Genomic DNA, 19,992 nt, shown 5'->3' with positions numbered 1-19,992 from the left:
AGGAGAAGGTGCGATGCGATGAGTGTACAACCTCTTTGGTGGCGCCGAGTAGGCCTCGGTTTCGTCCGAGGAGTCGGTGAGGATGCTGCGGTTCCGGTGGAGCAGGTTAAGGCGGCGTTGTGGGGATGGAGCAGCCGCGATAGACGAGGCAATCGTCGGAGCAGCTCCTTGGAGGTGGAGGACGAGGCGGCTGAACTGGTGGGACGACGAGATGGACGACGGATCCTCATTCGAGGAGGTGGATGAGGGACGTCGAGCTATTGCGGTGGACAACGTCGTCGGGGAAGAGGCTCTGGCTGGGCAGCGGTGACGTGGCAGATAGAGGAGGGTGGGGTTTCACGGCTGGAGCGGAGAGGCTATTGCGGCCTGGGATTTCGAATGGCGAAAAGGGGGCGATGGGAGGGGGTGAAGCATGACTTAGGAATGCGCTTGTCCAAAATGTAGGGTGTGTTACAAAAGTACCACCCACCTATTTGAACTAGAGGCCCTTTCGGCTCAGGGTTAGAAGGAGGATTTCGTGTGTCGGGATTTGGCAGCTGGAGGGAGTTTTCGCGCGCGTTGTAATTTCGGGATAGCAAGGCGTGGGTTGTGGAGGCGCCAGTTTTGGGAGCACGATATCTGAATTTTCGGGAAATAACAAGACACGGGTTGAATTTTAGGGACAAGCCTAACGTGTAGTAATATTGTACTTGTACATACCAAATCAATTCGCACTTCCCTCAACCAAAAAGAAAACGAAAAAATAAAACTATTCACACCACACAAAGAGAGAGTCTTGCCCCGTTTTACTATACAAATGCTATTCGAAGCTACTCCCTCCTTCCATCTATATAGGGCCTAATGCGTTTTTCTATGCTAACTTTGACCAAATATTAGAGCAATGATATATGACATGCAACTTACACAAAGCACACCGTTAAATTCGTCTGTGAAAGGTTCTTTCAATGATATAATTTTCACATTTTGCATGTCATGTACTATTAATCTTGTCAATAGTCAAAGGCGGTCTTAAAAATTTCATTACGCCCTATATAGATGGAAGGAGGGAGTATGAATCCATGTTATGTCCGATTAAATTTTTTTCGCTTGCTGTATAATGCATGTAACCTACTCATACCAACATTTTAGTGCATTCCAAATGTCTATACTACCGCTGCAATTCGAACTAAATTTGTATTGGTTTCTCTATTTCAATAAGAATCTACAATCATGATTGTTGCCAACTTCAACCATCATAGTTTCCTTGCTATCCGCCAGATATAAATCAGAAGGCCTATAATGCAGGATGGCAGGCACACCATCATCAACAACTCTGTTTTTTATAAGAGTAGAGATAAAATATATTAAATGTAGTATACCATGTTCATAACCACACCATGTGTATCACCGTTATATATATTCACACATCCGTCGATTTGAAACACTATGATAAATTCTTCATATATCCGAATTCGCTTTTTATAATGAAGTATATATGATCTCTATTCGTCTTTTACACCCACACAACCCTCTTATCTTTGTAGCTAGCCCTAACTTTCTCTTGTGCATGCACACGCCTGCATCCCTCTCACCCTCCCTCAGCATTCTTTAGCTCCATTGCGCAAATTTGTCTTTTCAGTTTAGGTTGTTCACCCACGGTGTGTGTAGGCCCCCCAGCTCCTTCTTTATGGCATACATCGATCGATATGCCTCTCTAGCCAGGTGTGCCTAGCACAAACACAAGCTTCCCCTCTTCTCTTGTCACCATCCGTGCCTCACTCCCACCACTCTTTTCATCATTCTCGTACTCACACACTCCTCCCCCTCGATATAGTATGCCTCTCGTACCACCTCCTACATGCATCCATCTCTCTCTATCCTTCTCCTCGTGCCTCATTTGCATCTAACACACACATGCACGTATACCGATCAATCTCCCAACATATACCTAGATCGACTTTAACTACCCCCCCCCATCGATCGACGTACCTCACAAGTTATGTCTCTCCTTTCTCTTACAAAGGGCGATTGACCTTCCTATGTAGTTACGTCTGCTTACCACAGCCACATCATCCCCCTCATCATTCGTGCATGCCTCATGACCCGTCTCTCACACGCACGTGCATAGACAACAAGCAGCCATCTCCTCTCTTATTGATATTGCGGGCGTGCCCTCCGTTTGTCTAGCAAGCCTATCCCACCATTTGTTAGAAGCAACTCCACTACCACCCCCTCCAACACTCTAGCTTTGTCTCTCTCCCAACCTTATTCATCTCCTGCACATATGCATGGATGCCGATCGATCTCCCTTAATACATGAGGCAGATCGATCTCCTTAATACATGAGGTAGGCCTCTCTCCTCCTCCACACATATACCAGCCATTGTACCTCTATAGTTAATTGGGCTTCCCTCTTCCCCCACCACACACCGATAGACGAGCACTGCAGGTAGGTATCCATGCCACATAGACAAACTGCACATTTCCCATCTCACGTTCTAGTAGGCCAACCACTCTATATCTTTGACGTGGGCACACACAAATTCGATGGCACTCTTTATCGATCGCGCGCGCACACACACACACACATCATCCCTCTCTTTGATTCTATGGACACCTCAAGCCGATGATAACTCCACTCTCTTCTCGTGGATCGCCCCCTCTATATATGTTATATCCAGGACTCTATTTCACACACATTGCATATGTTAAATTTTTTTGATTGACCCCCCCCTCACAAAAAAAACTCTCAACAACCCACACACTATATCTCTCTAGGTTTGTATCTCTCTCACACAACCCCACGTAGGTGGTGTATGTATACAAGAAGAGAAGAGGTGCACTGTGCACATACTCACACTTCGTGCCCAGCCACACCCGTGCGGGTACACGGTGGAGCTCATTTTCTTTACGAAATGGAAGCCCACGTGCTAATTTGAACGCCTGTAGCAGTTGTTTACCTAGGGAGGTCGTGTACCACACATGCACGAAACAAAGTTCAACTTGACGCGTTGCCGCGTTATTTTTAAATAAAGTTAGCGCTCAATGGCACGTACACAGAATATAAAACGATTTTTATGGAGGAAAAGGTAGTCCGCTCTTCAGAGTATCTCACACAAGGCTTCGGTGGCCTCTCTCTCTCTCACCGTTGGTCACTGATCCGGCCGCATCCCGTCCGCTGGGGGAAAGGGAGTGCGGTGGCCTCTCTCTCTCTCACCGTTGGTCACTGATCCGGCCGCATCCCGTCCGCCGGGGTAAAGGGAGTGCGGTGGCCTCTCTCTCTCTCACCGTTGATCACTGATCCAGCCGCATCCCGTCCGCCGAGGGAAAGGGAGGAAGTGCATCATTTCTCCGTTCGACGACGCCGAGGAAGCACGTCCCGATCTGCGGTACACGCCGTTCTCTCTGACCAAGCTCCGGCGTGGCAGGGCCTACGCCACCTGCTCGCAGATTCCGTCCGCCGCCGCTCATGTAGTTACATCCTGACGACCTCCAGGTATCCCCTCCGGCCTTGCTCCACTTCCCGTTTTCCCACGTTGCTGCATGTGGATCTTCCATAGTTCTTTGCCCAAAACATAGCTCGTCCGGCGTACTTTCCATATTGCATTCTCGTCCTCACACCGTTTTAGACAAACACAACCGTGTTGTTATCTTCCCTTAGGACAAGGAATATGCTTCTTTTTTGGCATCACATGTGTCATCAACTGTTATTGGCCAGTAATTGTTTCCTTTCTACCTCTTTTTTGCAAACAGGGCTATCCATTTCACGTTGTTGCTATTGTGACCTTTTGGTGAACTGCACAAATCACATTTTTCTTAAGAGTGTTTTGTGTAGTTGTACTAAAATGTCACACGGGCAACGTCTCTACATTTTAGTGTGATTGCACAAAGGGAGATTGGTTTTGCTCTATCCTCCTCATCCAACTCCGAGCCTAATCTTCTCCAACTAGTTAGTCTTAAGAGAGACTGCAAAGGTGGTCGGCTTCTATTTGTGTGTTTATTGTTTCATCAGCAGTCCTCTATTATCGTAATCACAGTTGATATCTTTGGAATAGGGACGCTCAGCTCTATTTTAGTGGAGCTGCACAAAATGATCGAAATGTTGCATGCTCCAGACAGCTACTTTTTTTCCGAACATGCCTTGTTGATTTAGACAGAGCTGGGGGGACATTGCTGCCAATGAAAGCGTGGATCAATTTTAATTTAACACCTTCTAACAACTTTTCTTTGGTTGTGATGTAATTATTAGCTCTGATCTGCTAATAATTGACATGCATTAGCAAGGAAGTTAGTTTTTTATTGTTTCCGAAAGAGCATCGATGGCAAGACACGCAAAACAAAAGCCGAAAGCTCACACCATTGTACAATTTCATGTCGCTGGAAAATTATTTGTATAGTACGTCAATTATGTAAAGAAATGATGGAAGCTTGATAGCATTGCCAGAAGCATCTTCATCATCCGGGCCCATGTGCCATGCACAAAATTATACTCCTTCGTTCCTAAATATTTGTCTTTTTACAAATTTCAAACGGGCATATTTTAGAGTGTAGATTCACTCATTTTGCTTTGTATGTGTACTCCCTCCATTCCTAAATATTCTATTCGTCTTAACAGAGATTTCAACAAGTGACTACATACGGAGCAAAATGAGTGAATCTACACTCTAAAGTATGTCTATATACATCTGTATGTGCCAGTCCATTTGAAATCTCTAAAAAGACAAATATTTGAGTAGTCACTCGTTGAAATCTCTAGAAAGACAAATACATCAGAGTATATTTAAGAACAGAGGGGGTAGTGCACAATAGTATGGGAGACTCAGCCCGGTCGTTGCGCCACATTAATAGTGAGTAATGAGCAGTCAAAAGATAAGCCCCACCTTTCCCACTGTAAGTTGCTCTGAAGAAGCAACCATCAATACGCTCTTCTTTGAATCCGCTCATACTACTCCATCCGCCACTGTTTATACAACGTGCTTCGGAAAGAAGAAAAAAAAAATCTGTGGGACCAAGGCGACTAGCGATCGTCATGAAAAATATCATTGGTAGTTATATCACGGCATCTATTACTAGAGGGAATAATGCGTACACACATGCATGCAGTGCTTCCACCCTGGGTACACACATGCATGCACTCCGTAGTAGTATAGTACATGGAGAGAAAATTGTGGACTTGATTGCGGTTACCACACCCTAATTAATTGAGCATTATACCAAACACGTCTAAAGTCTCTCTGGTGGTGGAAATGCATTGAGAGAAATGCATCATAATGAAGCGCGCCCTATAAACTGTGACGGAGGGTGGAGTAGTATGAAGGTGCAAAACCAAGTACGCATACTACTGCGCTTGGCTCTTCGCCCCTTCGTGAAGTCGAACAATGATGGTACTCTGCATGTTGGGTACTACAGTGTATGCCTCTGACAATCTGACACCGAATGGACTGATGCATGTCCACCGAGGGTAGGTTGCATTAGTCAAAAGGCATAAGCGAGCTTCACCTTGTCCTACAAGCTTCTCCTCGTTCTACGAGTTGACAGGACACACCAAAAAGTAGTGCTAGTCCATACTCCCTCCTTTCCGGTTAATATGGCTTAATATTTTTTGCGGGTAAATGAGAGAGCTTTATTCATATATAAGCATTCTTAGGACGATCAGCCAAGACACTGGTCACTAGAAAGCGAGGTACCCCACAAAAAAAGAAGTAGGAAGCGAGGTGTTTCATCAAGCCAGCTCTCGGCCACATTCAAACTGCAGCAAGCACGGTTCACACGAAGATGCGCCGCAAGGTTTGCTGACCTGTTTACATGCTGAATAACAAAAAAAGAGGAAATATTACTGAGCACTACTATTTGTAACATTATATGAGCCAGAATTAAGCGAGAATTGTGGCGAGTGTTCCCTGCAATCAACTTCCATTATCACATGCGAGAACCCTCGAAGAGAACCAAATGTGTTGAAGATTGCTTTATCACATTTTGAAATTATAATAAGAGTGCAGACGGTTCTTCATCCGGTTCCTAGTACTAGTATAGTATGTACCTTTATGGACTATAGTAGTAGTACTAGTAAACTTTGCGCTTGGCTGTTCGGGAAGTCGAACAATAATAGCACTAGTAGTATAGTGTATGCTTCTGGCAATCTGACACCGAATTAACTGTTGCACGTCCACCGCCTGAGCGAGGGAGAGCTTGCATTAGTCAAAAGTTTCTCCTTGTCCTGCGAGCCACCGTGCGCAAGCTTCTCTCGCCCTGCAACCTTCTCCTCGTTCGGCAAGTTGACGGGACACAACAAAGTAATGCTAGTCCATGCTGCCTCCTCTCCGGTTAATATGGCTTAATTTCAAACGAGATAAATACACTGTCTGTCACTGTATATTTGTAAAAATACGGTCAGTGGACTTCATAATACGCTCATTGCGCTCAATATATATATTTTCCGGTGTTCATACGGTCACGAGCTCACCCTGACTGAGTATGTGTGTGCATGCACGTGTAGGTTGAGCACTTGAGCGTGACCGTGTGTGTTCCGTCGTGTGCTCGGACATGCATGCATTAGGGCGTCGCGCGCGTTTTAGCATCCATGTGTACGTGTGACTGTTGCATACACATAGGGGGAGTACGTGTAGGGGCCACTAAGGAGCAGTCAAATCACACAGTAAGTTAGTCGGAAGAAGAAACCATCATTTCACTCTTGAATGAAACGTATGCAATATAAAATGGTTGATATGGAGAGAAAAAAATCACTATATATACACTAGCAGGAGCCTAAGCTATAAGCCTGCTTGCTTAGGTTGCTCTCTTCAAAAGCATAGAAGGACGGGCCTGACCCTGCAGCTGGGGGAAGGGAACAATGTTCTGCGTAGACGCAGTCGACATCGGCGAGGGAGAAAACCCACAGTCGGTGCGTCCCAATCGGGGGTCACCGCGGTATGGGCCGATGCCGCGTCCCAACCGCCCTTCTAGCTATAGCCCGAAGTCCTAGGTAGTCCATCTTCCTTTTGGAGCCGTCTTGCTCCACTGCCGTAGCTCCATCTCCATGTCGATCTTTCTCTACTTCTACCTGCTTCTATTTGTGATGAGTTTATGTCTCATGAACTAGTGCCAGTACTATTATTCTAATCACACTTCTTCAATATCTTTGCCATCAGGGATGCTCAGGTCGATTTTAGTGGAACCGCACAAAAGCATCGTATGATCCGAGGGTGCCAGCCGTCTTTCCTTCCCAACATGGAAAGTGCTATGGAACAAGAGGTAGCAGAAGATGGAGAACCAAAGAGTGCTTCTTCTATTGTTGCTGACATTCTCACTAAAGAATCTCCCTCTAGCACATTCCTTCGACAGGTTCTACCTGACCAGGGAATTAAATCATGTTTAGGGTTTAGGGTTTAAGTCGTAGTGACCGCATCAGTAGTTTTTCTATCGTACATGCTCTCACAACTTTGTTCTTTAGTTGTGAAGAAAATATTGGCTATGATCTGTGAATCATTGAGATGCATCAGCATGCATGTTAGTTTTCCTTTATATTTGATGGAATGTTGTAACGGGGCAACCTTGGAATAGGAATGAAAATGGAGTGGAAAAGTTTCCGTTTTTTCGGAGAAAAAATGGTAACGGAGAGAAACCAATGTTTCGTTTCGTTGGATCGCGCCATCGAGCAAAACCAACATTTAAATCACGTATGTCGTGTTCGTGTCTCACCCTCCTCCATGGCTCGACCCCACACGGTCGCTCGGCATGCCACTCACCGCAAACAGAGTAGTATACCATAACTTCCCCACCTTCTTGTCGATGGATCGCGCCATGGAGTACTAGCACTACTGGAAGAGATTGACGAGTTGGGGGAGGACAGCTAGCTGTAGCACGGACTCCCAAGAACTTACTACTGGAAGAGATCGCGCATGTTGTAGCCGGCTATTGCGACCTTTGAACGCGGGGAGCCGCGTGCACCCAGAAGCGGCGCGGGCGACGCTCTCTTGGCCGGCGTGCCGTAATCAATGCCGGCGCCAGTGAGAGGTCGCGTCTGCTCTGGTCGGGCATGAATGCGGCACTAACCGTTTCGGGCGGGAAGCACGCGCGGGTGATGAAGAGGGTTCGGGTTGGTCAGGACCTGCCGTGGCAGCGGTCCGGACGTGCGCAAACAAGAGATGTTGTACGTTAATATTGTTGTGTATATAATTAACAACGTAAATAATGTGCCAGTTGGACAAATATGATTGGAGATGGAGATGGAAATGGAATTTTAAGTAAACACGGATATGCATGTCTATGTCTATGTGTGTGTGCGCGACGACTCTCGCGACCTGGAAGCGGGGGCATGTTTTTGATCGAGTTTTCTTTCCTGGTACGTTAGAAAACCAGTTTGTCTAATTCACATCTAGATGTTATTTAAGGATATCACATCTAAGCTACCACAAGTATATAACGTAGCAACAAGAAAGAAAAAAAACTAGGAAAAGACCACAAACAGAGTGGACATCAACTTATATGTGACATAACTATGTCACATCTAGATGTGTCCTAGACAGACCCTTAAAAAATGGTCCGCCAGTTTTCGTTTCTTTTTTCCGGGAACGCGCGTATTCTATTGAAAACCACTACTATGGAGAGATTTTTTTTACTCCATTATAGCCTCTTGTTTGATAGAGTTTCTCGCGTCTCGCTCTCTCACCCTCTCCATATCAAAACAAGATGACAGTGTCCACTTTATCTCTCTCCTCACCGGTGGTCACAGATCCGGCCGAATCCTGTCCGCTGCGGGAGGTGAGGAGGTGCAGCGTTGACGTTGTCGCCGTCGGTGACCGAGGAAGCAAATGCGCACCGTCCTCTCGGAGCCGGCGCTGGAGCGGCGAAGATCCTCCGCGCCCTTGTTCGCTGCCGTCTTGTGGGCTGATCCTGCCCGCCCGCCTAAACGACAACTCGCCCACCTGAGGTATAACTTCTTGTACTGGTCCAGCTCCCCAGGTCGCTGCGTGCGGGTTTTCTTCTATGCGACTACTGCCCAGCTCCCCATGCATAGTAGCTAGGGTTCGTCGGCTGGTCCAACATCACCTACTAGTACTATTATAGAGGAAATGCCACTCAAATAGTTGTCTTGATTTATGCCTCGGTGGAGGTACACATGTTGTTTCGACAAAAAGTACATGGTGGTTGTGCGGGCATTGTCCATATGGTGGTAGTACTATCACTGGTTAAATGAAGAAATGCTTTTTTTCTCGGGTATCCTGGTTTAGTTCCCATCAAGATAATTATGATGCTTCTGTTTGTTGGTGTACTTTTCATTAATTCTTATTGACAATTGAGATGTCGTTGCCCTTTTTTTATATTTTTGGAAACAGCGATGCGTGTCTCCATACCCGGGCATGTCTTCCTCAATTTTAGTGGAACTGGACAAAATTGGATGGCCATTGTTGTTCTGCCTCCCTGTCCTCTGCCACGTGGTTCTTCCTTCCTCGAGCTTGATTACTGAGAAGAAATAGACCACGGTGAGGATTTGTCGAACTTCTTAGGTGCCTCACCCAAACTTGATGCCAAATGGATGATGCATCACCATGATGACCTATCGATGCTCATGGTTGCGCCTCATGGTTGCATCGGCTGGTGAAGCTGATCGATTTTCGACGAAAAACAAGCTGTCTTCCATCAGTGCTCTTCGCTTGGTACGCACAAAGATGATATCCTTCTTCAGTTCACCTTGGTTGCATTGGAGACGCAGTTGTCTTTCACGTTGGTGCAATTTTCGCTAGGGTTTTACGATAGGAGGGCCCAAAATGTGGCTGGCTGACCTGTAATACAGCCAAAAGCAGGTGCAGTGAAGGCACCGGAGCTCAGTCCGTACTACAATAGTATATATATAAGCGGGAGCCTCAGCGCTTGTTCGCTAGGGTTTGCACTCTCCACACGCTCGCGGCACTACATATATGTTACTCCCTCCGTTCCGAATTACTTGTCTTAGATTTGTCTAGATACAGAGGTATCTAGCATTAAAATGAGTCTAGATACATTTGCTAGGGTTTGCTATATTCACAGTATCTCACCCTCTCTTCACCAGATCTAAACAAGACTGCGTTGGCCTCTTGTCTCTCTCTCCCCCCCTCACAGCTGGTGAAGGAGGCGTCCGTATCCCGTCGCACCGGGAAGGGGAGGAGGTGCAGCGTTCACTCTATCGCCTTCGGCGAGGGATGCAATCCACTACCGGCTGCGTTGTTCTCTTTCACCCAGCGCCTGTGCGGGAGGGCCACCGACCCCATCTTCGTCGCTGCCGTACTTAGTGTGGGAAGATCCGGCCTCCTGCCGCACGCCTTGCCACATCCCGACAACCCTAAGGTATACGTTTCTTTGAAACCGTCGTTGCTCTAGCTGCATGTGGATCTTTTTCGATCTGTAGTCGAATCTAGGTCTTGGTTCAAAGAGGAAAGAAGGGTGCAGTGGGCTGGAGCAAGAATCTAGGACGTGGTTCAATGAGGAAAGGAGGGGCGGAAAGTAGTATAGACTGGCTATCCAGCCGCTTTGTAGGTCGAAAAGGGAAAAGGGGGGTAACCCAGTACACACATCTGTAAGGAACCGATCTCTTTGTTGAAAAGGGAAAGAAACTGGGGGGTTGGGTAGTTTGTGCACGACTAGATTTACTGCCCTCACATAGGAAGAAGGTTCAAAGAGAACAAATATGGGACCAACGCATATATGTTGCTTGGCTACATACTCTCCATCACCCATTTATATGTGTGGACTCACATGGTGCTGGCATGTCCCATGCAGCTATTTTGCTGTTGTTAATCTCAGAATTAACTACTGATTTGTTTTAAAAGAATTTCTCTGTTAATATGAATCAATGCAACCATTTTAGAAATGCTACTGTCCTATACTTTGTTTTCCATCAAGATAAGGTAGATGCTTCTTTTTGTGGCCGCATGTTTCATCCTCCTTTATTGGCTAGTAATTGTTTTCTTTTTTGCCTCTTAAAACAGGGATATTTATTCAACTTGTTGCTATAGAAAACTTAAATGTCACACCGGCAACTTTGCTTGATTTCAGTGCAACTGCACAAAACATGATTGGATTTCCTATTCGTGTTGGTAGATTCGTATTTTATGTTGGTCGTCTCATGAAAGGTCAGTACAAGCCTTCATCCACATGATTGTGCAGTGTGCTTTGAGATGTTGTGCCACTTGTATTGTTACTGTTTTAAATAAATGATGAATTGAAGCTATTGTATTCCTGTCTTTTCCCATTAAGTAGTGAACAAAAATGGGACCAACCCAGACATGATGCTTGTTGCTTTGTTACAACAAATTCAGCATCGCCCCCTTCATAAGCCAGTAATTGATGGCACTCTCAGAATTAACTACTGAATCATATTTCAAAATTGCAACACTTGTTAGGGATTGGTGGGATTACCATTTTTGTGGCCGCATGTTTCATCCTCCTTTATTAGCCAGTAATTGATTCCTTTTTTTCCTCTGTTTATACAAGGATATCTATTCAACTTGTTGCTATTATGACATTTTGCTTCGCTACGCGAAACACTTTGCTTGATTTCAGTGCAACTGCACAAAACAAGATTGGATTTCCTATTCCTGTTGGCAGATTCGTACGTGATCTTGTGTGCATCATGACAGGTTGGTACTTGCCTTCATCCACATGATCGTGCAGTGTGTTTTGAGATGTTGTGCTACTTGTATTGGTACTGTTTTAAATAAATGATGAATTGAAGCTATTGTATTGTTGTTTTTTTCCATTAAGTAGTGAACAAAAATGGGACCAACCCAGACATGATGCTTGTTGCTTTGTTACAACAAATTCAGCATCACCCCCTTTATAAGCTTTGTCGTTCTTTATACATGTTGAAACAAGGCATTGTTAAGATAATGTCTCAGTCAATATGAATGAATCACACTGATGGAGAATTGCTACTCTCCTTCTTTGTTTCCCATTAAGATAAAGTAGAACAGTAGAAGCTTTTCTTCTGGGAGTACAAGTCATCAACCATTATTTCTTAGTAATTGTTTCCCTTATACCTATTGTTGCTTACAGGGATATCAAAATTAAAGCTCGGTTTTATTCTGACTTCGATTTTAGTTGAACTACACAAAAGGAGCCAATGTGTAAGGCAAACTGTTGCATTACTGGGTCTAGTTGGTCATTCCACTTTGCAGAAAGAAGCAGTCACTGTTTGCGCTACATTACAGAAGGAATGACCGAGAAGCTTTACAGAGTATTATTAGACACCGGTGACATGACTAGTCTGCAGAGAACATTGGCAATTTAACAACACGTGGAGTGCCCCGGGCAAAAAGTGCCCAAACAAGTACAAAAGCTACGACAGGACTCCAAGATCATAGGCATTCCATATTTTGAATGGGAAAAGCTTGTCAAAGTTTAATCATTGATGTTAGCAAGAAGACGTTAGTTTAATATATTGGAATTGGAAAATGTTGTCAAAATTTGCTCATTTATGTTAGCCAGAAGAAATGCATTTGATATTTTTGAGTGGGACGCCCTTGCTGTGAGCAGTGTCAAGTGTTTTTTCATATTCCTGTGTTCAGTTTAGAAGTAAATAGTTACTCTGCTGAGATATTCCTGTGTTAAGAGTTTGTTATGAATACTGTCTATGTAACGCCAGGCCTTGTCTTTGATTGCAAAGTTGAGCTTGGAATGTTGTGGCATGCGGCATCACGAGCTGTTCACCGTGCCTCCTCAGAATAATTCTTCGTATTGTTTTGCATGTCGATCTAATGCCAATGATTTGCTTGTTAAGAAGATCATCCTCTTCTTTTGTTTCCGTGCTTAAGAAGTTCATCGTCTGATGTTTCATTCATACCCTATACGACAAGTCGGGTAGGTTAGACGTGAAACCATATGATCTTCTGACCAACTCATGATATTAGGCCGTGATTGGATCATCGTTTTCCAACCAAAACCGCTTGTAAAACTGACGCTTGTAAATTAAAGTAGATGGTCTCGGGCGAAGGCGCTTGGTTGGTCGATTTCGACTAGTAAAATATTGGAAGTACTTGACACACGATAAAAACGCTGAACGACACTCGGACGATTGCTAATCCAGTTGTTAGCTGTTGTTTCAGCCTTGCCCATGGATGGCATGATACGCACGTCGTGCATGTATCGTCTGGTAATGTCGTCCATATAGCAGTGCTCGTAAAATATACACTGATCTCTCAAATTACACGCGTAACCCGCCGGTTTTACTTACAGACCTCGGGCCCTTGGTTTCATTACGCCTGTATTTTACGCATTGTTTTCGATGATGAGTAAATTACACTTGTATGTTAATACAGGTTTGAAATAAACCAGAGCTCCCAAGAGCGGCCTTACCATTTCATGCTGTCTCAGTTTCTCGAAGGTGCTCATAGGTGTCCGATGATCCTGGCTTCCTGAATGAGTAGCGGGCGCTGTATCAGACCATCCGTAGGGCCCGCGAGGCCCTCTCCGTTGTCCTTCGAGTTGTTGTGCTCGCTGTGGCGCCGAGCATTGTTAACATCCTCAACGAACATGAGGATTCAGGAGATGGCTTTATCTTGACTGGATGACACTAGGGACCCACTAGGGCCATAGCCGTACGTACGCAAGTGCCTCCTTATTATGTACAACTATAGTTTTTTTTGCTTTCTCCTGGTTTCCTGACATCACGGCCCCACACCATTGTCAACCTATGTAGTCAGTATAAATAAGAGAATTGCACAAGGTGCAGCCGACAGCTGGGTCCAAGCAGCTCGAGCAGTATTTGTGTTTTTGAGGCGTGAGCATTGTAGAGTTTTTCTTGGCGATGATTTCGTTGTTGTTCAGAGGAGAGCAGGATATTAACTGGGCGGGCTGTGGCCCGTCTAACGCAGGCCAGATATCCAGCCCAGATACTAATTTTTTCAAGATGAAAATGGCTAGCCCAACAATACATCTTTTTGAGGAATACCCAGGCAAGGTCAACTTGTTATTCTCCGCCCCGCTGGGCTGCAAATCTTTCCTAGGAGGGATGCATTAGGCTTAACAGGAAAATGGGCTTTAAAAAATAATAAATGGGATGTAATTATAAAAACTGGGAAGTAACTATAAAAAATTGCACAAAACACGAAATTAGTTTATAAAATATTATTTATGGATTTTGAAAATCTTAAATTTTCATTGTTGCACGCGCAATGTTTCGTTGGATTTTTACGTAATACAAATTTATATTTAATCTGACTAGAAATTTTGGGATAAAAATATTTCGGAGCCCATCAAAATGTGGGAAATTTTATTGAATTCTGTCTTCAACGGTTGGTTGAAATTATTAATCATTGTCCTAGCTAGAAAATGGGTTGTACTTTTAACATACTGTAAATGGGTTGTTGTAAATTCCATTAGAATTCCAAAATGGGTTGTACATTCTTACAAAACGCAAATGGGCTATAAGTTGACGCGTGCCCTAAAAAATAAGTTGACGCGTATGCAAGGCTTTGCCAACTTATTATAGTCAACACACGGTTCTAGCAGCAGTGGCCGTTGGATGTCTATCCAACGGATGTCGTGCTTCTTCTTCAATCTCGGATATTCTTAGCTTCGGCCACCCAAAAAATGATTCCTCCCCCTGACATCTGGGGCGCACCGTTTCGGAGGCTGACCTATGGGCCTACTAAGTTGGAGCGTACCAAGGGCTTTGTCAACTTAGTCAATAATAAACGTTTCTAGCTTCAGTGACCGTACGATGTCCATCCAACGGCCGTAGTGCTTCTTCAACCTCTGGTCTTCTTGGTCCAGCCGCCCAAAGCAGCGCCGGTCGTGCCGCCTACTCCTGCCTCCCGTGGCCGGTTGTGCTGCCGCGGAGGCCTCACCGCCACCATAATACTCCCACCGCTGGCCAGGCCATCCCTCCACTCACTCGCACCCCCTGTTATTCTGCGGCGACGGCAGCCTCACACCGCAGCCGAACTAGTGAACCCTTGTACTCCTCTCCGCGCGGGCTTCCACTGCTGCGTCTTCCCTGGCTCCGCGTCGTCCCCTTCCTAGGCCTCGCCATCGTCCAGACCACCGCCCTGGTGCTCTCGGCGCGGCGTGGTCAACGACCGACTTCCATCGGAAGAGTACTGTACATGGAGAGGCTGACAGCTGGGTCCAGGTGGCCGCAAGGAAGTGCCACCTTATTACGTGCAAAATAATTATTCCTCCACCTTATAGCAGGGACCCACCGGACGGGCCACCTTATTTCGCAAAAAACGTTTCCCCCCTGACTGCTCGGACCCACCGGACGGGCCAGCGTATTTTGCGAAAAAAACGTTCCCCCGCTGTCAGCTCGGACCCACCGGAAGTGCCTCCTTATTACGCACAAAAAATGAATACTCCCCCTACTAGGTGGGACCCACAATGGTGGGAGGCTGACTTGTGGGCCTACTAAGTTGACTGGGACGGGGGCCTTTGTCAACTTTAGTCAATATGAATGATTCTAGCTCAAGTGACCGTACGATGTCCATCCAACGGGCGTAGTGCTTCTTCAACCTCTGGTCTTCTTGCTCCAGCCGCCCAAAGCAGCGCCGATTGTGCCGCATGCTCCTGCCTCCCGTGGCCGGCTGTGCTACCGCGGAGGCCTCACCGCCCCCTACTATTCCCACCACTGGCCAGGCCCTGTAGCGACGGCATCCTCACACCGCAGCCGAACCAGTGAACCCTCGTACTCCTCTTCGCACGGGCTTCCACTGCCGCGTCTTCCCCGGCTCCCTGTCGTCCCCTTCCTAGGCCTCGCCGTCGTCCACCGCCCCGGTGCTCTCGGCGCGGCGTGGTCAACGTGGTCAAAGAACGACTTCCGTCGGACGTGGACTATACGTGGAGAGGCTGACAGCTGGGTCCATGGCCGCAGCAAGGAAGTGCCTCCTTATTACGTGCAAAATAATTATTCCTCCACCTGACAGCGGGGACCCACCGGACGGGCCACCGTATTTCGTGAAAAAAACGTTTCCCCCTGACTGCTGGGACCCACCAGCTACACCTTCGCACGCAAGGAAGTGCGTCCGGGCAAAGAAAATGATTCGCCCCCCTGACTGCTGGGACCCACCAGCTACGTCTTCGCACGCAAGGAAGTGCCTGACAGTCGGGACCCACCTGGTCGAAGCGTACATAGCGTTGTCATTCTGGTCGCGAATGTGTACGTACATATATGCTGGTCGATGTAGAGGCGCGCACGTGTCGTAGTAGAGGCGCGCACGAAGCATGTACACGTACGTACAGCGGTCAGGGTGCAAGAAAGAAAATACGGCCACATATGTGTACATACGGGCGGGGTCTCGAACACCTACTCGCGCATACGTACGGCGAGGGCTCGTGTACATGGCTGGGTCGGAACGGAGAAAGAGCGTCGTCGTCGTGTTCATGGAGAGGAAACGGAATGCGTCGTGTTCATGGGGAGGCAACGGAATGCGTTGTGTTCATGGGGAGGCAACGGAATGCGTCGTGTTCATCGGGAGGCAACGGAACGTGTGGGAGCCAACCGGCTGGGTCAGAACGGAATGCGTGGTCGTATTCATTGGGAGGGCTTCGACGGAACAGGCGATGGAAACGAGGCCTGGCGTACCGCAAAACGGAGGAAACGGCCTTGTGTTCGACCGGCCACGTTCGAAACGGGATCCTGTTGATCGGGAGGGGTCTGGCGTACCGCAAAACGGACGAAACGGGCCTCCTACAGTCGAAACGGGGGTACTGTTGATCGGGAGGGGTGTGGCGTACCGCAAAACAGACGAAACTGACCGTTGTTGGAGCGCTACGGTCGAAACGGGGGTCCTGTTCATCGGGAGGGGTGTGGCGTACCGCAAAACGGGACTCCACGGGATACTGTTGATCTCCACCGTCGAGCTCCTCCAGCCTCCACGGTCTCCTGTTCATCCAGCCTCTACGGGCTCCTGTTCATCCAGCCTCCACCGGCTACTTTTCAACCACCCCTCCACCGTCTACTGTTCATCCAGCCCTCCACACCATGGGGTCCTGTTCAACCACCCCTCCAGGGGCACCCCTCCACCGTCTACTGTTCATCCAGCCCTCCACACCACGGGGTCCTGTTCAACCACCCCTCCACCGTCTACTTTTCATCCAGCCCTCCACACCACGGGGTCCTGTTCATCCACCCCTCCACGGGCACCCCTCCAGGTCTACTGTTCATCCAGCCCTCCACCACACCAAGGGGTCCTGTTCATCCAGAGGCAACGCCACCGCTCACTGTTCATCCACCCCCCCCCCCCCCGCAACGCTCACTATTCATCCCATCGATCGGCTTCAGTTAGCAGCAGTAGCGAAGTAATCGCTCGATCTGGTTCAGTTAACAGCCATCGATCGATCGCTCGGGTTCAGTAACGCATAGCCTGCAGTGCAATCGCTCGGGTTTAATTAGAGCCCAACGCCTCACTCGGATTCAGTTAGAGCCAACGCCTGCCAACGCCTCGCACACACGCGCGTACGTGTACGAGAGAAACACGCATCGCTCATCGCTCGGCCCTCGACCTCCCACCATAACCGGGAACACCCCAAAATTTTCCTCCCCCTCGCTTCTACCATGGTTTTTTCCGTCATGGACGGCCCAAAGAATGTCATGCAGCTACTTCTCCGGCCCGCCCAGGACAAAAAGCCCATTTTCTGTCATGATTTTTTGTCATAGAAGTAGGAGCCCACCACATCGATGATGATACCGGGTTTTGTCACAATTATCCACATAGAAGTGTCATATGTATCACAGAAAAAAATCGTTCGGCCCAAAATGTCACGGATGTGTCTTTTTTTTGTAGTGGCTACAGGTGACTAGATTTGCATGGATATTACCACTGTAGAAATTAGCTTTGACGGGACAAGCTAATGGCCTAATGGTACATGGGTGATTTAATTTCCTGGTTGTCCTAGGTTTGCGGTTTAGGACCAGCTTGCTTGCACATTCCTATCTTTCATTTATTCAAGAGCCTCCACCAATTGTATTTTAATGTAAACATGTTTTTTCCACATATTAGCAATCTGTTAATGTTCATCTATCAATTTAATTACATATTATCTTTTTTATGGTGAAGATGGACAATTCTTCAATTGTCGTGCCATAATAACTTCCATCCATCATATTGATCCAAAAAGATTTGTTTCCCATGGTGAAAATAATGAAAATTATTCATGAAACCTCATGTTTTTATGTGTTGGCTGTTGGTAAATGTGTTTCACACCGCAGATCATATTTTTTGTATTCTTTCCTCATGTCAGTTACACATAACAAAATATTACAGCAGGTAACTTTGTTTAATGTTTTCTTGGTTAGGATGGGTTTAGGGTAGTGTAATGTATGATCTCATTTGTAGTATATGTCATGTGCGGTCTTGTTACATGAGGAAGTAGTTGAAAGCCAATAATTTATGTGAATTACACTTTACATACATGAGTGAATAAAATGTAGTTAATTATTACAGGGAGGTTAGACTGTAGAAGCCACTTGCCTACAATACTGAAATTCTTCTGCGATGAACAAGAAACAAAAAAAACATCTTCAGGGTAGAGTGTTGACTTGATGGAGGCCGGTGCTCACTTTGATTCTTAGTAAGCAAATGCAATAGGCAAATTCATCACTGAGGCTGGACTTGGGCAGGATGTTCTCAGCTTGACATCTTTCAAGAAGACGCTTCAAGTGGCTTCCAATAGGGATCAGGTTGAAATTCCTATGTATGAATCCATTCTGTAGGAGGAACTAAAAGAAACTGAGCATTGTGCAATGGAACTCAAGGAAGAATGGAAAAGAAGTGGTTGTAGTATAATTATGGATAGTTGGAAGAGTCGATGTGGTAAAATAAGTTTCGTAAGTGCTAAGGTGCATTGAAGCAAAGGTATGTACTTCCTGAGACCGATCGATGTCTCTGGAATCACGGAGGACATGGATGAGCTAGTTTTAGTGTTTGCTCGTGTGGCTGATGATGTTAGCACCCACAACATATTTAAAGTTGTCACAAATGATGTGTCACCACATATGCGAATTGCATGATATTATGTGCAAAAGAAACATGGTCATTCATTCTTCGTCCACCGTGTGCTGACTTCTGCATTAACCTTCTGCTTGAGAAAATAGCAGCACTGGAACATGCCTTTGAGGCCGTAATGAAGGCAAAGGAAGTAATAAGGTTTATATATGGCCATACACTAGCAATGGAACTATAAGGAATTTATGTCTCGTAGGAGATTCTGAGCAGTTCTCTGAAGTTTGCTGCTATATTCATCACATTAGAGAGGTTAGTTTCTGCAAGAGCAAACGTAGTGTAGATGTTTAGCTAGCCTGAATGGGATTCTTCTAGTTGGGCTTCTCAAGGCTTGTTTAGGCATATCAGCGGCATAGTAAGGACAGATGACGTGTTTTGGTGTGCTGCTACTGATGTTTTAAAGGTTACAAAACCAATTGTCGATGTGTTGTTTAAACTATAATCTGAGGACTGTCCAGTGGGTATCTTGTATGATGCCGTGGATACTATAAAAGACATAAAGCGCGATCATGGAGATAAACATCATCCTTATTTGGATTTAGTTGACAGGATATGGTATTCTTACTTGCACAACCCACTTCATGCTGCTCGTCTTATGCTAAACCCAAGGGTCTTTTACGAAGATCCTTCCCATGATGATCCTGATGTCAGCGGCGGTGTTGAGGCCTGCGCAACTGGAATGGCCGAAGGGCATTATGATCCAGGGAAACTGGAAGCACAAATTGAAGTATATAAAGGAAAATTGGGTACTTTTGTTTCAGATTCAGCAATTCATGAAAGTGCGTTATATCGACTAGAGGGGGTGAATAGGCGATTTTTATGAAATTCTTCACTTAGGAATTTGCCGGTGAGGAAATTCCTTAGTGAAGAACTACTAGCAGTGGAATAAGTACTCAAAGGTAAACATAACAGAATACAAGCATAGTCATCATGATGAAATGAAAACAGGCACAGAGTATAGGAAGCGTAATCACAGGATAACACAGGATGAAGACAAACAGACTGAAGAAATTGAACTGAGGAAATTGAGAAAGTCTTCAGT

At 46.2% G+C, this 19,992-nt stretch overlaps 1 pseudogene; it reads left to right on the top strand.

The window, feature by feature from the left end:
• Positions 1 to 8,789: 8,789 nt before the first annotated feature.
• On the top strand, positions 8,790 to 19,773 carry LOC147960682 (uncharacterized; annotated as a pseudogene).
• Positions 19,774 to 19,992: the final 219 nt, after the last annotated feature.

This window comes from Triticum urartu, chromosome 7A (genome assembly GCF_056163025.1).
Source record: "Triticum urartu cultivar PI428250 chromosome 7A, HENAU_Tu73, whole genome shotgun sequence".
Classification (NCBI taxonomy): Eukaryota; Viridiplantae; Streptophyta; class Magnoliopsida; order Poales; family Poaceae; genus Triticum; species Triticum urartu.
Note: the sequence above shows the minus strand (reverse complement) of the source record. Positions and strands in the feature narration are given on the sequence as shown.